Genomic DNA, 18,388 nt, shown 5'->3' on the forward strand with positions numbered 1-18,388 from the left:
CTCCACGTTGAATTTTGAGAGTCCTTTTGATCCTGAACACAAATCTTTTGCCAGGTATGTGATTTGCAAATATTTTCTCCAGGTACCTATTTGTCTTTGTATTCTTTCAACAGTATTGTTCACACAGAAACTTGGTTGTGTTTTTTGTTGTTGTTGTTGGTGGTGGTGGTGGTTTGTTTGTTTGTTTGTTTGTTTGTTTGTTTTTGAGGAGTAGAGAGGGACAGAGGAGAGGGAGAGAGAGAATCTGAAGCAGGCTTCACACCTAGTGTGGAGCCCAACTCAGGACTCGATATTACAACCCTGAGATCATGACCTGAGCCAAAACCAAGAGCCAGATGCTCAACTGACTGAGCCACCCAAGTGCCCCCACACAACAGAAGTTTTTAAAGTTCATGAAATCAGATTTACCAATATGTTTTCTGGTCTCACCCCTACAAATGCTTTGTCTAACCTCAGGTCATGAAGATTTTGTCCCATGTTTTGTTCTAGAAGTTTCATAGTTTTACATCTTACATTTAGACCTATAATATGTATTGAGTTATTTTTATGTGATTTTTGTGTGTGGTTTACATCCACATTCAAGGCTTCGCATATGGCTGTCCTGTTGTTTCAAGGCCTACTGCATATGACTGTCCTACTCTGAACAAAACAATTTCCTCTTTGGTAAAGTAAATGCTGAAATCCTAAGGGTCCCAGACAGAACTCACTTCCAGAGGTCATCTTTCTTTCCTGCCTATATGACAAAAGGTTCTCTTTGTACAAAAACATTTGTATCTTTAAAAAATATTTGTTTATAAGAATGAGGTGACTGCAGAGAGTTCAATGTGCAGCCCTCAAACCTCCTACCCATTTCTGCTCAACAGGAGACCAAGGCAACCTTCTCTGATGGTCTGAACCCAGGATTTACCTCTCCTTGTTGATTTATAACCAATCAAGCAATTTCCTTCCAAGTTTATAAGGGCAGATCATGCCTTTTGATGACTTTTGCAGTATCTCTACCATCATGCACATTTGCAATGAAAGACCCAATAGCCATGAGCCTTGGGAACCCTGATAGCTGGCCTCATCTCCCCCTTCTCTCCCAAACTCGGCCCTCCTAGGAGAGCACAAGAAGCCTGCAGGCATCTAACACTCACTGGCTACTACAGGAATATGTGGCTCTTTTCCTCAGAAGGTTCAAAACTCTCCGTGGTTCCACATGGAACACGGCGAGGTACTGAAGTCCCGGAAATGACCTCCCACATTGGTGCCGACACAGCAGCCTTCCACAGGCCAGCAAACACAACGGCTGAGGCTGAAATGACCGTGGACAGACATGAAGGCCATCAAGTTGTGTTTCCACCTGAGTCCATAAACAGAAAGAAGACTCTCTGCTCAGATTCCAGGTGTCCCAGTTACAGAATGCTTCCCACAAACCACTCTGGGTGCTGGCAGGTCCAGTCCTTAGAGCCACGAGTGACCCCACAGAACAGGCGGAGAGAGAACTGGAGAGCATGTGTGATGAGTCCCCCGGAGTACAAGCTTGAGAAGTGCCGGGGGGAGGAAGTACTGTAGAAACGCCGTGTAACAAACGAGCCCAGCACTGAGCGGCCTCAAACACCAGCCGCTGGAGCTCACAGATTCTGCAGGAATTCCAACAGGCACAGAGGGCTGGCTTGCCTCTGCTCCACATATACTAGGGCCTCGGCTGGGAGATCCCAAGGCTGGGGGTAACCCTGGGCTGGTGTCCTCACAGCATGGAGGGCATCAGTCCATGGTGGCTCAGGCTCCCAAGGGCTTGTGTTCCAGCCAATACAGTGGTAGCTGCCTGACGTTTTGTGACTCGGCCTCAGAAAAGAAGACCAGACTTCACCCTCAACAGGAGACATGTCCAAAAAATAGGGAGTTCTATTTAAAACCACCACAGCTGCCAAACCCACAGGGGTCTGAGAAGCCCTTGAAGACGTGCCTCTCAGGCATGCGAAGGAAGGAAGATTCCCTACAATCAGTCTGGCCCCAGGGACCATCCTCAGCATCTAGAAATCTCTTCTTTTTCTGCCCAAAGAACGGCTAGTGAAGGCTTTTTAATGCAGGGAGCTCTCTCTATTATCTCTGTTACAACTGTGTAGCAGCCTATTTCTCAAGATTCTGCTCCCAAACACCCCAAAAGATAAATCAATACTTCTGGCTAACTTAACAACAGTTCTCACCATTTTCAAAAGTAACTAGTCCAGCTAGTTCCAAGGCTGCTGTTGCAAGACTCCCATCAAGTCAGCGGTAGTAGGCCTACTCTCTCTCCAGCTTGCCCCAGAATTAATTTGAATCAGATCACCTGACTTCTTATGATCAAACGTAATTAATCTCTTTCGTCCCATATGGAGGACACATGTCAGCTGACTACATCAGTACCTAGTGGCCTCAGGGACAGACGTCACACAGCCTTTGATCCCTTCCTCAGGCAGCCGCGGCGAGCATCCCCCCCAGGAGGTGCGACAGCTAGAAGCAGCACTTAGTAACTGATAATCACCCTAATTACCTAATCAAGAAAAACTCCATCAAACCAGGCCATCCTAGCCAAAGCATCTCTATCGCTCCCTCTCCCTTCCTCCCCTTCTCCCCTCCTCTCCCCCCTCTCCCTTCCTCCCTCTGTCTCTGTCTGTCTGTCTCATTTCACATACAGCACTCTCTCTCCCTAGTCAGACGTTAATTTAGTTTTTGCTCTTCCACAAAACCAATCTCTGATTGAAAAACCTCTTTGTTGCGGCAGGAAGCACAGGAAAAGACACTTCTGATGCCTTTTTCCTCTCTCTGATTCATTCTGTTGAAAATGCAGGGTGAGTCTCAGGAGTTTGACATCATTTTCAAGCCCAGTTCCATCCAACTCGGTGCAGCCAGCCCTGGAGGGAGCAAAGCATCCGTCCCTGCTCGCCACACCCTGGCACTGCACAAGGGGGAGGGTTTTTTGGTTTTGTTTTTTTCTTAAAAACCACGTCAATTGATATTCTGCTGTGACTTCTTCTGTACATCCTACACAAGTGCCCCAGCCTATCAGATCTTCCTTATCCATCATGTTACTATATGGAAATAAGAATTATATTGCGAGCCATGTTTAATACATCTCCCACATGCTAAGATTTTCTCTCCCCCTTCCATCACTCCACAGCATATATAATTAGCCATGACACACCGTCTCACCCGGAGCCTGTAAATTTTTTTGGTAAAGGAAAAGAATTCTCACTGTGTATTTGGACAAGAAAACCAGCTCAAAACTGACCGTTACAATAATCTTGAGTAACAACCTTTAAATGTACATATCCCCCTTTGCTCCTGAATCCAATAGTCTTTGCCTATAAACGCAGAATATCATTTTCCCAGGAGGGAATGGGCAACCGGAGTGAGTTCCCACAGGGAAAGCTTTTCTGGATAGCACTTGTTTCTCACATCCGCCCTCTTCTAGCCCATCCGTTTGGGGGGTATCTGTCTAAAACATCATGCATCTATTCCTGCCACCAACCCTGAGAGCTCACGTCTAGCCTGATGCTCCCACTTCACAGATGAAGTGACTAAGACCCCGAGAAGCATGGCTTCCACACCACCTCTGACCCCCATGCATTCTTGAGCCAAAAGAACAAAGAATAGTTACAGCTCCTCTGGAATCTACAGGCTTACACTTTATTCTGTTTCTTTCAAGTTTTTCCAATGAATGTACTCGACTAAGGTAAGGAAGATAGCTAAGAAGTCTACATCCCAGTGAGGGAGAAGGATGCTACTGCAGATATTCTTAGTGAGACCACAACGGTGTTAACTTCACGGGATGACAGCTGCAAAACATGATTCCTGGGTACCCGTGAGGTTGTTTCCAGAAGAGATTAGCATTTGACTGGTGAAGTGTGGGTGGGCAGGTGTCAGCCCATCCACTTTGGGCCTGAGCAGAGCAAAAACACAGAGGAAGGGCGAATCTGCTCTCTGCATGAGCCGGAACCATCCTCCTGCCCTCAGACGTTGCTGCTCCTGCTTTTTGGACCTTCAGACACAGACTCAGGACTTACCCCACAGCCCCCAGTTCCCAGGCCTTTGGACTGGGGCTGACTCACACCACTGGCTCCCCTGGTCTCCAGCCTCCACACGCGGGTCATCGGACTCCCCGGCCTCCATAACCCTGTGAGCCAATTCCTAAAATAAATCTGCTTTTATAGCTCTCTACCTACATCCATCCTGTTGGTTCTGTTCTCCAGAGAACCCCAGAGTTTACCCAATGGCATGACAAGATAAATGGAGTGTAAAACAGGGCTAATCCACATTAATGGCAAATAGCACTACCATTGGTGCTTACTCTTTAACAGTGTACTTTGACTGGGGAAGAAAGGCGTGGAAAAAGTGAGGAATCCTCAGTAAGTTCACTTTTCCATTAAGCTAACGTATATTCATTTGTCCTCATAAAAGACAAAAATGTGGGATAAACTTTAACAACTTTCACTTCCCACTGCTTATAAAATGCTTTCATGAAAAGCCCAACCAACAACAAGCCTAGTGGGCCATTCACTTTTATTCCCCTCAGAAAAAAAAGAAGTGTTTCATTAAAGCACGGGTATTTCTGTGAAGGCGCGTCACACGAATGCAGAGACACCCAAAGGGAGAACCGAGAACTCCAGTGTCACCGCTCCCAACTCCACATCCTGTGTCCGTCCCTGGGAAGCCTCCGTAAAGCTGTGAGCCTAAGAGAAGTCACTTCCTCCGGCCACACTTTAGCTCCCTCTCTGCTTGCAATCGGGAAAAATGGAAGACGGACACAAAGAAAAAAATATGGAGAGAATAATTCAAATATCTTTCCAGCCCAAACACTGCATCAAATAAAGCTCACGGGGCCTCCTGTCATGCCTGGCACACAGAGGCGCCCACCTAGTCGGTACCTGTGAGCTGGAGAGAACTCTGGAGGGTTTCCAATGCGTGGCTGTCCTGAGCTCCCTAGGGTCAAGGTGTCCTCAGTGCCTTGTGGTAGAACATTCTGAACACGTATGCTGAGGGCGACACTGGCAGACTGGATGCTGCATGAGTATCACATACAGTCCCTGCTGCTTCTAGAAACTTCTCCACAGTAACGCATGTCCCCTTTGGTGCAGCAGGAGATAAAGATGCGTCCTCTCCCCCACCCCGCCACTGACCTTCCCTCCTCCTTTCCCTCCTTATTACTTATTTTTTCTTTCTCTCTTTTGTTTTAACCTCATCTTTTGTTAAGACTGACGACATAAAGTGCTGACGTCATGGAAACACGCAAAGGAGAGAAAAATGGAAGAAGCTGTGGAACAAGTAAGGAGGGAAAGAAAGCATTTACCTGAAGGACGCTCTATGCTTCACAGCTTATTTGGGAAATCCCTCATATTTGGGAAAACCTCATTGCGGAGTGGTCCCGACAAAGGGGGCAGGAGAAACTCTCCGTGTGTCCTACCACCATGTTGTCCTCGGAGCCCGAGGCATATGGTTTACTTCCAGCAACACCTTTAACTGCTGACGATGGGATCAAATAATCAAATAATGTTGTATAAGGAGAAAAAAGTGAAGTGCATCCGTGGCGGCCCAGAGGCTCACTGTCACAGCCACCTGCCCAGATAACCAGGATGGAGACTCCCTCTGGGCCTCACTCCCACCCTTTACAAAGACAGAACCAAACCACCGCCAGAAACTGGACCCTCGGACCCACCCCAGGGCGCGCTATATGCTGCCTCCCGTTTTCACAGTAGCTGGAGTTTTTCATTAGCTCCCTCTCATACCTAAAAAGACAATACTTCTGTTTGGAATGACTTCCCTCTCTTGACTGTACCAAAGTGGAATCGGAGAATAACAGAAGTGCTGTTAAAATCCCACGTGCAGTGCATTCCCAATTACATGCGGACCATAAAATCACGCTGCTAATGAGAAGCATGACCTATACAGATAGGGGCTTGAAGTTAAAGCCTTGTTCTGTCCATAGCAGAATGAAAGGATTTTCCACAGCTCTTCATAAATACAGTGATACTGTTCAGCTTAGCCTAAAAAGTACTGTCCTGTTTCTTTACCATTTCCCAGCAACTGAGATCCTAGGCTTGTGCTTCTGGGCTGACCTGAGGAATCCGGTTTCATTTGCTGCCCGCCCCACTAAGCTCTGCACATCATACTCTGTGAAGTGCCGGTAATGCAAGAAGCAAAATCTAAAACCTGCTGCCAAGGAATTTACCAGCAGAAGTAAGTAGACAGGGGGTGCCTGGCTCAGTCGGCGAAGCATCTGCCTTCAGCTCAGGTCATGGCCCCACAGTCCTGGGACCGAGTCCGACATCGACATCGGGGTCCCTGCTCAGCAGGGCGCCTCTCCCTCTGCCTGCCACTCCCCCTGCTTGTGCGCTCTCTCTGTCAAATATATAAATAAAATCTTAAAAAAAAAAAGGAAATAAGCAGACAGATAAAAACTTAGAATAGTGCAGAAGGGTTACCATAAGCTATGGTGGTCATAGGGTTGGGGGCAGGGGGATAAGGGAGTGAGGGTTTAATGGGGACAGAGTTCCAGTCTGGGAAGATGAGAAAATTCTGGATGGTGGCGATGGATGCACAGCAATGTGAATGAACTTGATGCCACCAAACTGTACACTTAGAAAGGATCAAAATGGTAAATTTTATGTATATGTTACAATTTAAAAAAATCAGAAAAACAAAAACATGACCCAATGTCTTGCAATCCAACTATATTACGTTGCCTTAGGAGGCATGAAATAAAAACATAGCTTGGGGCGCCTGAGTGGCTCGGTCGGTTAAACGTCCAACTCTCGGTTTCAGCTCAGGCTGTGAGCTCAGGGTCCTGAGACTGCGACCCGAGTCAGGCTCCACGCTCGACTGCAATCTCTGCTTGAGATTCTCTCTCCCTCTGCCCCTCCCGCTCGCTCGTGCTCCCCCCTCCCTCTCTCTGTCTCAAATAAATAAATAAATCTTAAAAAAAAAAAAAAACCCAACCCGTGGCTCAGTGGCAAAACACGTGGAGCAGCTTTACGTGCTGCCCCACCTGCCACACGCTTCTGGATGAAGCGTGCCCTCCTGGGTGCTACAGAGAATCGGCAGCCCACGACAACTAAAACTTCATAGAAACATCTCCTCTTTCTCCAAAAAGGAACAGCCTTAAAAGCATGCTCAGGAATACAGAGATATATATAAACTGCACAGAACATTTCACATTAGCTTAGAAAGGGAATCCATGCACTCTGGTGTGTAGGACGTGTGGTATCCTGCAAATGAGCTCAATTTTGGTCCAAATCAGAAATAACTCATTTAGCATCTTAGGCAAAAGATACTACATTCTTCGTACCAGAAAGTAACAAAGGATTAAACCTGAAAGCGACTGGCCGGTGATTCTGTGCTATAACCCTCTAACATGATTGTTTTAGTTACTATATCTGTACTCAAAACATTTGTGGCCATCGTGCCTTATGGCATGACGCACAGCCGGGGCTTTTCCAGAGCCCCTCCATCACTACAAAGAAAACACCTCAAAGGGAAAACAAACACTTCCTTAACGAGCATGCACCTACTGGTGTGAAATATCAGGCAAACATATATGAAAACTGAAGTACTTAATTCAACCCAACTTAATTCACTCAGTTCCAACAGTTTTAAAAATCCTAAATCATTTGCAAATGAAATATTGCCTTGAAATAATAAAAGTGTAAAATATGTTCACAGAGTCATTAAATTAGCCTATTTTCCCACATAATTATGTTTTACTTTTCTCCTCGCTAATGTCTTTACACTAGAATTAGCTAAAATTCTATTTGAATACAATAGCAATTCCTGGCTCGTGACAAGAGTTTTACAAATAGGAAAAGCCCAGAGCTGAACGCAAGCATGACCAGCCTGGCCGGGGAAAGCCTCGTCAACGCTCGGGGCCCAGAAAGGCAAAGCTGTGTACCCACCATGCTTCAAAGCTACTTTGGGAGATTGTCAAATTTTATCTTACCTTGTGTTATATCAGCAAATTAAAATGGTGGGGCCGTTAGGCAGGATAGTGAGGGATAGCTGGAAATCGGATGGAAAGAACTATCAGGAGAGTGGTGATAAGTGAAAGAAGGGAGTCCGGGAGAAGGAGACACCAACGGAGAAATGCAATCATTCACGCAAAGTCTCAATGAAGAGACCCCTGAATTAGGTGATAGGAGGGTCTCTGAAGCCTGAAATTGCACTGTTACAACAGGGGAGAGAAGACAGNAGGGATAGCTGGAAATCGGATGGAAAGAACTATCAGGAGAGTGGTGATAAGTGAAAGAAGGGAGTCCGGGAGAAGGAGACACCAACGGAGAAATGCAATCATTCACGCAAAGTCTCAATGAAGAGACCCCTGAATTAGGTGATAGGAGGGTCTCTGAAGCCTGAAATTGCACTGTTACAACAGGGGAGAGAAGACGGAGCCTCGGGATGGACGGGGTGAGGAGGACATGGAGACAGAGACTATCAGAGGAGAAAAACTCCGGGAATCAAGACAGACCACACACTGTCAGCGCCAACTGTTTGCAATACCGATTTCAAGAGTACTTTCTCCATCCAGGTCGATTAACCCAGTGAAAAAGAGAAGAGTCCATTTCTTTTCCGCTGATAATACGCACCATGACAACACGTGCGATGAAGAAATATGCACTGATTTAGAGATGTAACTTCTCTATGTTTCACGAACATATAGCTTATTGGAAAGCCTGTAAATATGCCAAGTGACACATCCCTCAAGCATCCTTTAGTGTGGGTCCCTGTGATGAGGCCCAAGGATAGAAAACACAGACTGTCTGCTTTCAGGAGAAAAGGTTTCTTTGCAAGGCCATCTTTTATTCTGTTTTAAGGTCCAGGCTCCAGGGCCATCAGAGCCCCAGCACCCCCTCCAGGTTGACTGGGTCCCAGCACCCCCTCAGGATAGGACCAGAGATGGTGACTCCAGACTTTCACACTGAGGACCCCAATTATTACAGTTTTAGTTCACTTCAAGTTCTATCTTGCAGTCCTTTCTAGAATACAAACACTTGCCAGCCTGGACCCCCACACCACGGCGAGTCAGGGGTCTAAGACCACAGCAAACTCTGCTGCACTGTCCCTTGACTCCAGAGTTTTCCCCTGATGTTTCTGAGATCTGTGTAAGCCTGAGTCCTACACACACACACACACACACACACACACACACAGTCCTAAACCAACCCAACTCCTCCCTTTGTCTCCCATGGTCCAACGGCGACAACGGCTAAAAAAACAAAAAACAAAAAACAGTGAGCAATAAACATTTGAAAAAATAAAATAAAATTTTGAAAAGCTGGCTTATTCTGCTCAAGGTTAACCAGTGAGGAAATCTACCAAGCGGGAAAGCGAACTCAGCGGACAGAGATGACACTTGCCACGAGAGAATCATTTTGGCAATACTGCGAACTGATGACCAAGTGTACACAAACTTCCCTGGAATTACCATTTTTCAGAAGCTGACATCTTCTCTCTGCCCCTGCTTGAGCTCTCCCTCCCCCTCTCTAAAATTAAATAAATAACATTTTTAATAGTTAAGCCTCCAACTCTTGATTCGGCTCAGGTCACGATCTCAGGGTTGTGAGATCGAGTCCCACATCGGTCTCTGAGCTTAGCGGGGAGTCTGCTTAAGATTCTCTCTCCCGGGGGCGCCTGGGTGGCACAGCGGTTAAGCGCCTGCCTTCGGCTCAGGGCGTGGTCCCCGCGTTATGGGTTCGAGCCCCACATCAGGCTCCTCTGCTATGAGCCTGCTTCTTCCTCTCCCACTCCCCCTGCTTGTGTTCCCTCTCTCGCTGGCTGTCTCTATCTCTGTCAAATAAGTAAATAAAATCTTTTAAAAAAAAAAAAAAGATTCTCTCTCCCTCTCCCTCTGCCCCTCCACCCCTCAGCCCTGCTTGCGCTTTCTCAAAAAAAAAAGTCATTGATTAAAAATAATAATACTTTCACAAGGTAACTGGAACAGAACTACAAGGATTCTTTAACAATTGGTCTAGTAGAAAAATGAAATTCATGCAAGGAACCAGGAGTATTCAGTGCAGCCAAAGGCCAGTTTCAAAGCCCCTATGATAGAATACACTCATCTTTCCTGCAAAGCTAACTTACAGCAACACCATGCTCCCCACTCCTAAAAATGCCTCTTACGGAAAGCAATTAAAAACAACAATCTCAGGGGGCATCTGGCTGGCTCAGGATGTGAAGCATGTGACTTTTGACCTTGGGGTCATGTGTTTGGGCCCCACACTGGGCATAGAACCTACTTGAAAAAATAAAATAAAATAGAATAAAATAAAATAAAATAAAATAAAATAAAATAAAATAAAATAAAATAGTAACCACCATACTAACACATAATCAATTCACTCTAGATGTTGTAAGTTCATGCCAAGACAATGCCTGAACTTCTTCAGGGCTCACTGCTACCCCTGCTCACTCCAGGAAGAAAGCCAGAAAGTTCCTATCATGTACAGCAGGATTAGTGATAATGCGCCAGGATATTTGAAAACGCAAAACACGGAAACTCTACAGCTGTTTGGTAACACAAAGCCATTTTCACCCTAAAAGTTTAACTCAAAGCCACCACTTTTAAATCTGACATTCATTCTGGGTCTCCCAATGGAAGAAAAACGCAAATGCTTTGTTCTTAACTCATCATAAAATATAATAAAAACAACATTCCCTTTGTTTTGGGGTTTTTGGAGGGAGAGTGGGGAGGTGATGATCTGATTTTAATTTTTATTTTAATTCAAAAAATTTGGAGGAAATATACTTCATTTTACTTCCAACAGAAGGATATTTTTAAACCAATATTTGACTCTACTTTGTAAAAACCGTACTGTAAATAAACAAGTCTTTCAATCCCACAGCTTCTCAATTATTCTGTACACGCTTGTGCAGAATTATCCATTAGAAACACTTACTGAAATATTTACAGATAACATGACATGAAGTCCAGGCTTCGCTTCAGAACAATACAGGCTGGGGAATGGGTGGGAGTATTGATTCTATAAGGTTGGCTTTGAATTGACCATGATCGAAGTCGGGCAACGGGCGGCTGGCGGGGGGCTCACCATAGAGCCCATTTACTACAGCCCACAACAGAAGAGTTTTAAAAGCAGGATGGAAGGGGCATTCGACATTCACTAGGAAAAAGGAAAGCCAGAAATCACAGCAAGTAATGGCGAGAGCTCCAGATTTTAGCAGAATGTGCCAACATAGAGTTGAGAAGTTGGCGACTTCGGGCATTAATTCTTTTTGTCTTCGTAAACCTACCTGGTCCACAGCTCGCTGTCTCATTAAAATGGATTTACTACATGTTCACTGTGGAGGCACCAAGGCCTCCCAGGGGAAGCTCAGAAACTAACAGCCAACTGGTACTAATCTAAAGGGGACTCCCATACAGACCAGTTTATGACAAGAAAACTATGAAAATCATGTGTTCAGATCACATTAGCCCACATGATATATGAGCACACACGTCAATGTACATGCCTGAGCAAATTTCACTTGCATACTGAATGGAATGGGGAGACTGGAATACTCACCCTTCTAGAATATTCTAAAGGGAGTGAGACTCTACAAGACTAAGTTATCGATCAAAAAAAACCATATAAGTGTATATATCTAACTTCAAATTTAAGAAAAAGTAATCACCACTGTCCTTCCTTTGTTTTATCCAAAACCATCAGGAAACGATGGCTTAAAAGACCCAAGACATAAACTACTCTGACACAAATTAAAAATAAAAGCAATATTGCTTATTAGCAATATTAGCAATAAAGTATCCTTGGGAAAGTTATATTAGCCTTTCTTGGGGAAAAGGAGGAGAGACACGTGTCAGTAGGGGAAAAAAACCCACACATGGTGCCAGGAACCTTCCTATATAAAAAAACCATCTAGGAAGAATGAGCTTCTAATTCTGACTTAGGAACATACCATTAAGGCCATTGGGGGTTTCAGGTGAAGGGGCAGAAAATGTGACTCTAACTCCACAAGTCCTCCAAGCTCCTGGCAGGGTTGTCATAGTCTCTTAAAAATTCAGTAAGATTAAAGGGGAAAACACTCACTCTTAATATTATTTTCTCATCCACTAACCCTAATATCATCCACCAATTCACAACTTCATACACTTCTGATAAAGAGCCATGGTGGGTTTTAATGTGACCAAATCAGTCAAGGGCTCTTGGTGTAACCCGTGCTCTGTGCACATGCACGGATCTGCCCCCATATGAGAAGACGGGAAACATTCTGTCATCTTACCCACCTCGGGCTCGAGTCTTAGGCATTTTTGCCTTTATGGGTCAAGAACATGAGATCAGCGTGTGGATGTGACATTCTGAAAGAAAAGAGGGCACAAAGCAAGTTTTTCTTTGGCTGTTCCATCTGTAATCCATAGTTAATTTTTTATGAGCTCTGGCACATGGGTAAGATGATAGAAGAAGGTTGGGAAGGTCTCTCAGGCAATCAGCAGCAAAAGGGGACCCACAGGGAAAGAGAAGGAAGACAGGAGAGGGCTGGACAGGGAGGCAGAGCCAGGATGTCTCCAGAAACAAAATCGCCCCGCGAGAGCCAGAAAGTGGAGAATCCCACACTTCCCTGTCCATGAAGACTGGGCCAATTTACAAAAGCTGATTTACCGATTCCAGAGCTTGCAGGTTCAAAAGACCTTTCTAAAAGTCACTGAGTCCCTTCAGGACCACTCTAAATAGACCGAAATGAGAAAATCAAAGCTTAATGTGAAGTAATTACTCCAAAAATCTTCTCGACATCCCTTATTCTGTGGCCAAGTCTACAACCGCCAAATGATGGGTATCAACAAGGACCCTGTCATCAACCCCAAAGACATGGAGGTCCGAGCCTGCCCTCTCTGCAAGTCCGTCAGACATACCAGCCAAATGTGGTGCTCAATCTTTGCCTAAAGGGCACTCATCGTCCCTCGGTTCTTACAAGGAATCACACGTAACAACTGGGGTGTAATCCGATCGGGGTGAAGGCTTCATCAACACACCATTCTACTTCTAGTACCGAGAAATGGTATTATGAAAACCACTGCCGCTACTGAAATCGGAATGAATCACCACTCCCCCACTGAGCACCAAATTCTTACCATGTTCAAGGCAAGAAAAAAGGCATCAAACACCTGAACTCTGTCGTCTTCACATCTCAAATTCCCTCATTCTTACTTCAACGTGAAGGTCCACAACGGCCTGATTTTGAGCCTCACAGTTGACTGTACACATCACAGAACACACACCCTGTAATCTTCGCTTTTCTCTCTTTGTGCAAAGTAATCGAATCAAAATATTGTTATCGACAGTCTGTATATAATCTGGTTTTGGAGGGGGCTGGGGTTTTTTGTTTTTGGTTTTTTTTTTGGTCTTTCGAGACACGTGCAGGATCTTCCTGTCCTTGGAATATTCTTGAAATGGTACAATGCTATGTCTGGGGGGAGACGGAGAGAGAGCTTCTTTTATCCCACGTATTCATCTTAAGCAGTTAAAAACACTTGGCTTGGGAGTGAGGGTATTTTGTAGGATGTAACAAGACACCACTGATTTTTAAAACAAGCCCTTCAGAACTGTTTGTGTCTTGAAAATATTAAACTGATAGGAACAGATACTGCACTTGATCTCAGCCAAAAGGCCGAGACTCGACGTCTCTTGAAAATACTGTACCCATATTAATTGATAACTCAAGCTTAAAAAAACAGAATCTGAAAATGAAAAAACTGAATCTAGGCCCCATAGGATATATTTAAGCACACAGAAATGCAGAAGCAGTAAATGATTTTCTGTTCTGCCCCAGACTGGGCTACACCTTAAAAGCACAGTGAAGAGTGTTGCTGATGTACCCCAACTACGAGAAAGGCAATCATATCATGGGCCATTAATCTCTTCAAAAGAGGAGAAGTACATATATTAAATCAAAAGCAAATGCTACAAGCTAGAAATCTGAGGTACTTTATCACCCACAGAAAATGCATTTTAACTCCCAAACAAAAAAAAAGTAGTTCGGTTTGGTTTTACATTTCAAGCACTTTTACATTTTCCTCGAGATGTTTGGAAAGATGAAACAGCTACCCTAAAAAAATGTTAGCGAAATGAGTTGTAGCAAACACTGCTAACTGTCCCTGGGGACCATTTCTCCCCTTATTTCTCTTAGTAAAAGAAACTTCCGCACCCTGCGAGTTTCAGCTACCAAGTTGGGCCCCACAACCGCAGACTGTGCATTTCTCACCCTCCTTTGCAACGAGGGATGGCCAGGTGCTGAATTCTGGCCCATGGAAGGTGAGCAGCTGGCCCTGAACTCTCTCTTTCCCTCTTCTTGCTGGGAATGGGAAGGAGAATCAAGCTTCCACCATCCAGTGGTACAGAGCCAACTGGAGAGAACCCAGTGCCTCAAGGAACCAAGGGAACAGAGGTCCCCCATCCTGAGCCACTCACCCCTGGCCTGTTGCCGGAAAGGGTAATAAACTTCTGAATGACTGTGAGCCACACTATTTGGGGGGTCTTTTTGTAACAGAAGCTTACGTTGTACCCTAATACATAAACCATGTGATCAGGGACTTCAGATGAGCTATAAGGTAAAAAGTCCCAGAGAAGAAAAATTTTGAAAAAGAAAAATGGAAAGAGGGTCTAGGAAAAAAGAAGAAAGGGTACCATGAAAATGAGAAAAAAAAAGGTCAATAATAACCAAATCCCTGTGCTTCTAAAAACCGCCTAATAAAGTTGACCCTTGAACAGCGTGGGGGCCAAGGGGACGATGGCGATTGATGGCGCTGACCCTCTGTGCAGTCAAAATCCACATATGACTTCTGACTCCCCCAGACTTAACTACTAACAGCCTACCGTTGACTAGAAGCCTTACTGACAACATAAACTGTTGTTTAACACATCCTTCGTGTATATATATTACATGCGTTATACACCGCGTTCCTAAAGTCATTAAGAAAACCATACGGAAGAGAAAACACATTTACAGTACTGAACGGTATTTATTGAAAAAATCCGTGTCTAAGTGGACCCTCCCAGTACAAACCCATCAAGTTCAAGGGTCAACTGTACTTTAGCATGCTGTATTCACATGTAGGCAGAGTCAACCTATATTCCTCTAAATGTAAAATAAAACATGCTTTTGACAGAAGAAAGATGAGTTAAATTGGGAAGCTACGTAGGCATGCATTTCANATTCACATGTAGGCAGAGTCAACCTATATTCCTCTAAATGTAAAATAAAACATGCTTTTGACAGAAGAAAGATGAGTTAAATTGGGAAGCTACGTAGGCATGCATTTCAAAAAAAAATTAAATTTAATCCAATATACTGTCCTTAAATATTTGTTAAAGAGCTCCTGCCAGCTATGTTAATAGAATGTTTAATTGACATTTATTTGCCAGTTGGTTATTTATGTGAACATCCTCCTTGCAGAAACGCTACGCAGAAATCTACCCTGGCAGGGCACATAAATACATACACTTTACTGAAAGGACCATTAACAGGACTTATAAATCTAAAACTCCATGTACATTAGGGATCTCAAATTAATTTTGATGGGCTAACAAATTACACAGTAGATGTAGAGATGAAGAATGTAAGAAAATGTTGCTTTATTCATTTCAAAAAACAAATCTGTGATTAAGTATTACTCCAAATAACACTAAACAAGGCATATAAATCATCCCTTAATCTCTAAAGGGCCATAAAACATGTAACCAGAAAGTAGGTTTTAAATAAATTTTATTTTCTTTGGAGATTTTCAAAGAGTTTTATTTTGATTACGTTTGAGGGTGGTGGGAAGTCGGTGTGGGTTGGCAAATTATTTTGCTTTATGACAGTCTCAGAAGATATTCATCATATAATTTTCTAAGAAATAAGCTGATCAGATACTAATGACTTGACGTAACTGTCTAGTGTGAAAAAAATCATTAAAGATGATTTTAATGGCGATAACTCCTTTCTATAATCCACGATGGGCTCTTGGGGGCTATTAGTCACCATTGTGTAGAGATGTCAAACGGGCTTTTTTAAAAATGTGCATTGTTTAATCAACAATGCTTAACAGCTCTGTCAATTGGTAGGAGAGAACCAGAAAAATAATAATTACGAAAACCCTCAAAATCACATTTCTCTTCAATTCTGCAGCACTTCCCTCTGATTAAATCTCTTCAGAAATAGGTAATTTCTAGTAGCTGAACTTCTGTGAATTCTTCCTACGTACCCTCAGAACATTTTACAAGCAAAAGAGTTGAGCCTTGTTTGGGGTACTCCTTCCATCCTCAAAGCTGTTGTATATAACTAGACTTGTGCTCATCTTTGACAGCTTTTTTTAAAGAAATGCTTCACATAAATTCTTTTCACAGGAAAGACAATGTGTACACCCCACGGGCTGTCTGGCCTGCACACGAGCTCTTGGGTACATCACGCTCTCATGCACGGGGCGGGACGCTGAACCTGGTGATCACGGCAGCGTCCAGACCTCGGGGTCTTTAAGTGGGTGACGTGAAAATCACCATGATGAAGACCCGACACCACGGAGGAGACAGTGAAGTAGGGAAGAAGGCCCCGGACAGCCATGCAAAGACACGGAGGAAACTTAAGTGCCAGTCACTGAATGAAGAAGCCAACTGAAAAGGCCACCCTACGGCTCTAACTATCTGACATTCAGGAAAAGGTTAAGACCGTGGTGACAGTGAATAGAACAGTGGTTGCCAGGGGCTGGAGGGGGGCCTGGGGAGGAATGAGCAGGTGCAGCAAGGAGGCTTTTCGGGGCAGTAAAACCAGTTCAAATGGTACTACACATTAGAGCAACCTTTGTCATTAGCGAGCTGTCCAAGCCCACAGAACGTACACCACCAGGAATGAACCTTAGCGCCAACTCTGGACTTTGGGTGATGATGTAAGTTCATCCGTTTTCACATATAGTGGGGAGATGCTCATTATGGGGGAGGCTGTCCCTGTGCTGGGGCAGGGAGTGTGTAGGAACTCTCTGTACTTTCCCCACAATTTTGCTGTAAACCTAAAACCTGCTCTATTTTTTTTTAAGCACCAGACCCTCAAGCTCCCCGGTGCAGGGCGCTCATGAGCCCCTCCCCACCTCTCTGATCCTCAGTGTTCCCCCTGACTCTGACATCTCAAAAATCCAGAATATGTAGGACCCTCCCTATCCATTTTAAATCCCCTCCTTGAAACTGGAACAGCAAAGAGAATCGTGGGCCACTTCCCTAACCTCAGAGAGATGGATGTGAAAATAACCTACACAGAATGACACTCCGTCACTAAAAGCTGTAGCCGCTCAGTTTCTTAATGTCTGATGAAGTGTCAGCACCGTCCCCAGAGTCCAATCCCCACAGCCAGCCCCAGGTGAGCTTCCAGGACCGCCGCCCAGGACCCAGACCAGACAGAACCAGTGGCACGCTGGCACCGCGGGACGCTGTCTGAATGCTTGCTGGTTTCAGGTCGGCCTCCCTTATGCCTCTTTGCTGTCCCCAGACGCTCAGGTGGAGCCGGTGGACTGCCACCCTGCTCACCACCAATCTAGGACTCATGTGTTTCAAGGCTTAGCTGCTGTCAGAGCAGAAACCAGCCCATTTCTAGGATGCCCCTCTGGGGAAGCCCTTCTCAAAGAGTCAGGAAGGCTCAGAAGCCCTCTCATGGGTGCATCCTGGAAGGAAACAAGGCACTCAGCCCGGGGCCCCGAGAGCCGAGCCATGACTCCTAGAACACACACACACAGCCCCATCCAAGCTCCCTTCACTCAAGTCATCCATTCGCAGCCTCGAAGCGTCACCCATGGTTCCATCCCACAGCTCCCTTCTCCTGCCTCGGTGGGTCTACCCCGCGGGGTCAGGCCAGCCCTGACCCTTCCTGGTTAAGTTTCCCAGTCCAGCTTCCAATCCCGTTGTAGGTTCTAGATTTGTTTTCCACGGGGCCCATGCTACTGATCGGGGTCTTGCTTGGCTCTGCCTGGACACATGACCTGGACTTCCCAACTGGACTCTCTGGAGCTGAACCGTCACGGAGCTCGCCTCAACTCTGGACTCACCCAGCCACAGGGCAGGTCAGCCTGATTCTCCATCCTGACAGCTGCCCCTGCCCTGCGCCCCCAACACAGGCTCCGTCTGAGCGCCGTCCTGGGTCCTCGCTGGCTCACTGCCGACTCTGTCGGCTACCGATACGGCTCACCTCCCCACGTCTCAAAACACAAAAATCATTAGAATCGATTATCTGTGTACCAGGTCGACGCCCTGAGGCTGTGTTGTCTTAGGGCTTTACCGTGTTCCAGGGTGACAGAATAAGGGCTGTTTTAACAGTAGATGTGGCTCTGGGAGAGGAATTCTAAGGTACTTATAATCATGACACATTCGATTCCTAAAGCACCTGCCAGTTCTTTACGATCTTTAGC

General features: G+C 45.2%; 1 protein-coding gene and 1 pseudogene across 1 annotated transcript in view; both read right to left on the reverse strand.

Moving 5' to 3' along the window:
- The window catches only part of SFMBT2 (Scm like with four mbt domains 2), a 234,767-nt gene that overhangs the window by 185,888 nt on the left and 30,491 nt on the right, over positions 1-18,388 (reverse strand). The window lies entirely within an intron of this gene.
- LOC117796527 lies at positions 13,505-13,641 on the reverse strand (annotated as a pseudogene).

This window comes from Ailuropoda melanoleuca, chromosome 15, assembly GCF_002007445.2.
Source record: "Ailuropoda melanoleuca isolate Jingjing chromosome 15, ASM200744v2, whole genome shotgun sequence".
NCBI classification, from domain to species: Eukaryota; Metazoa; Chordata; class Mammalia; order Carnivora; family Ursidae; genus Ailuropoda; species Ailuropoda melanoleuca.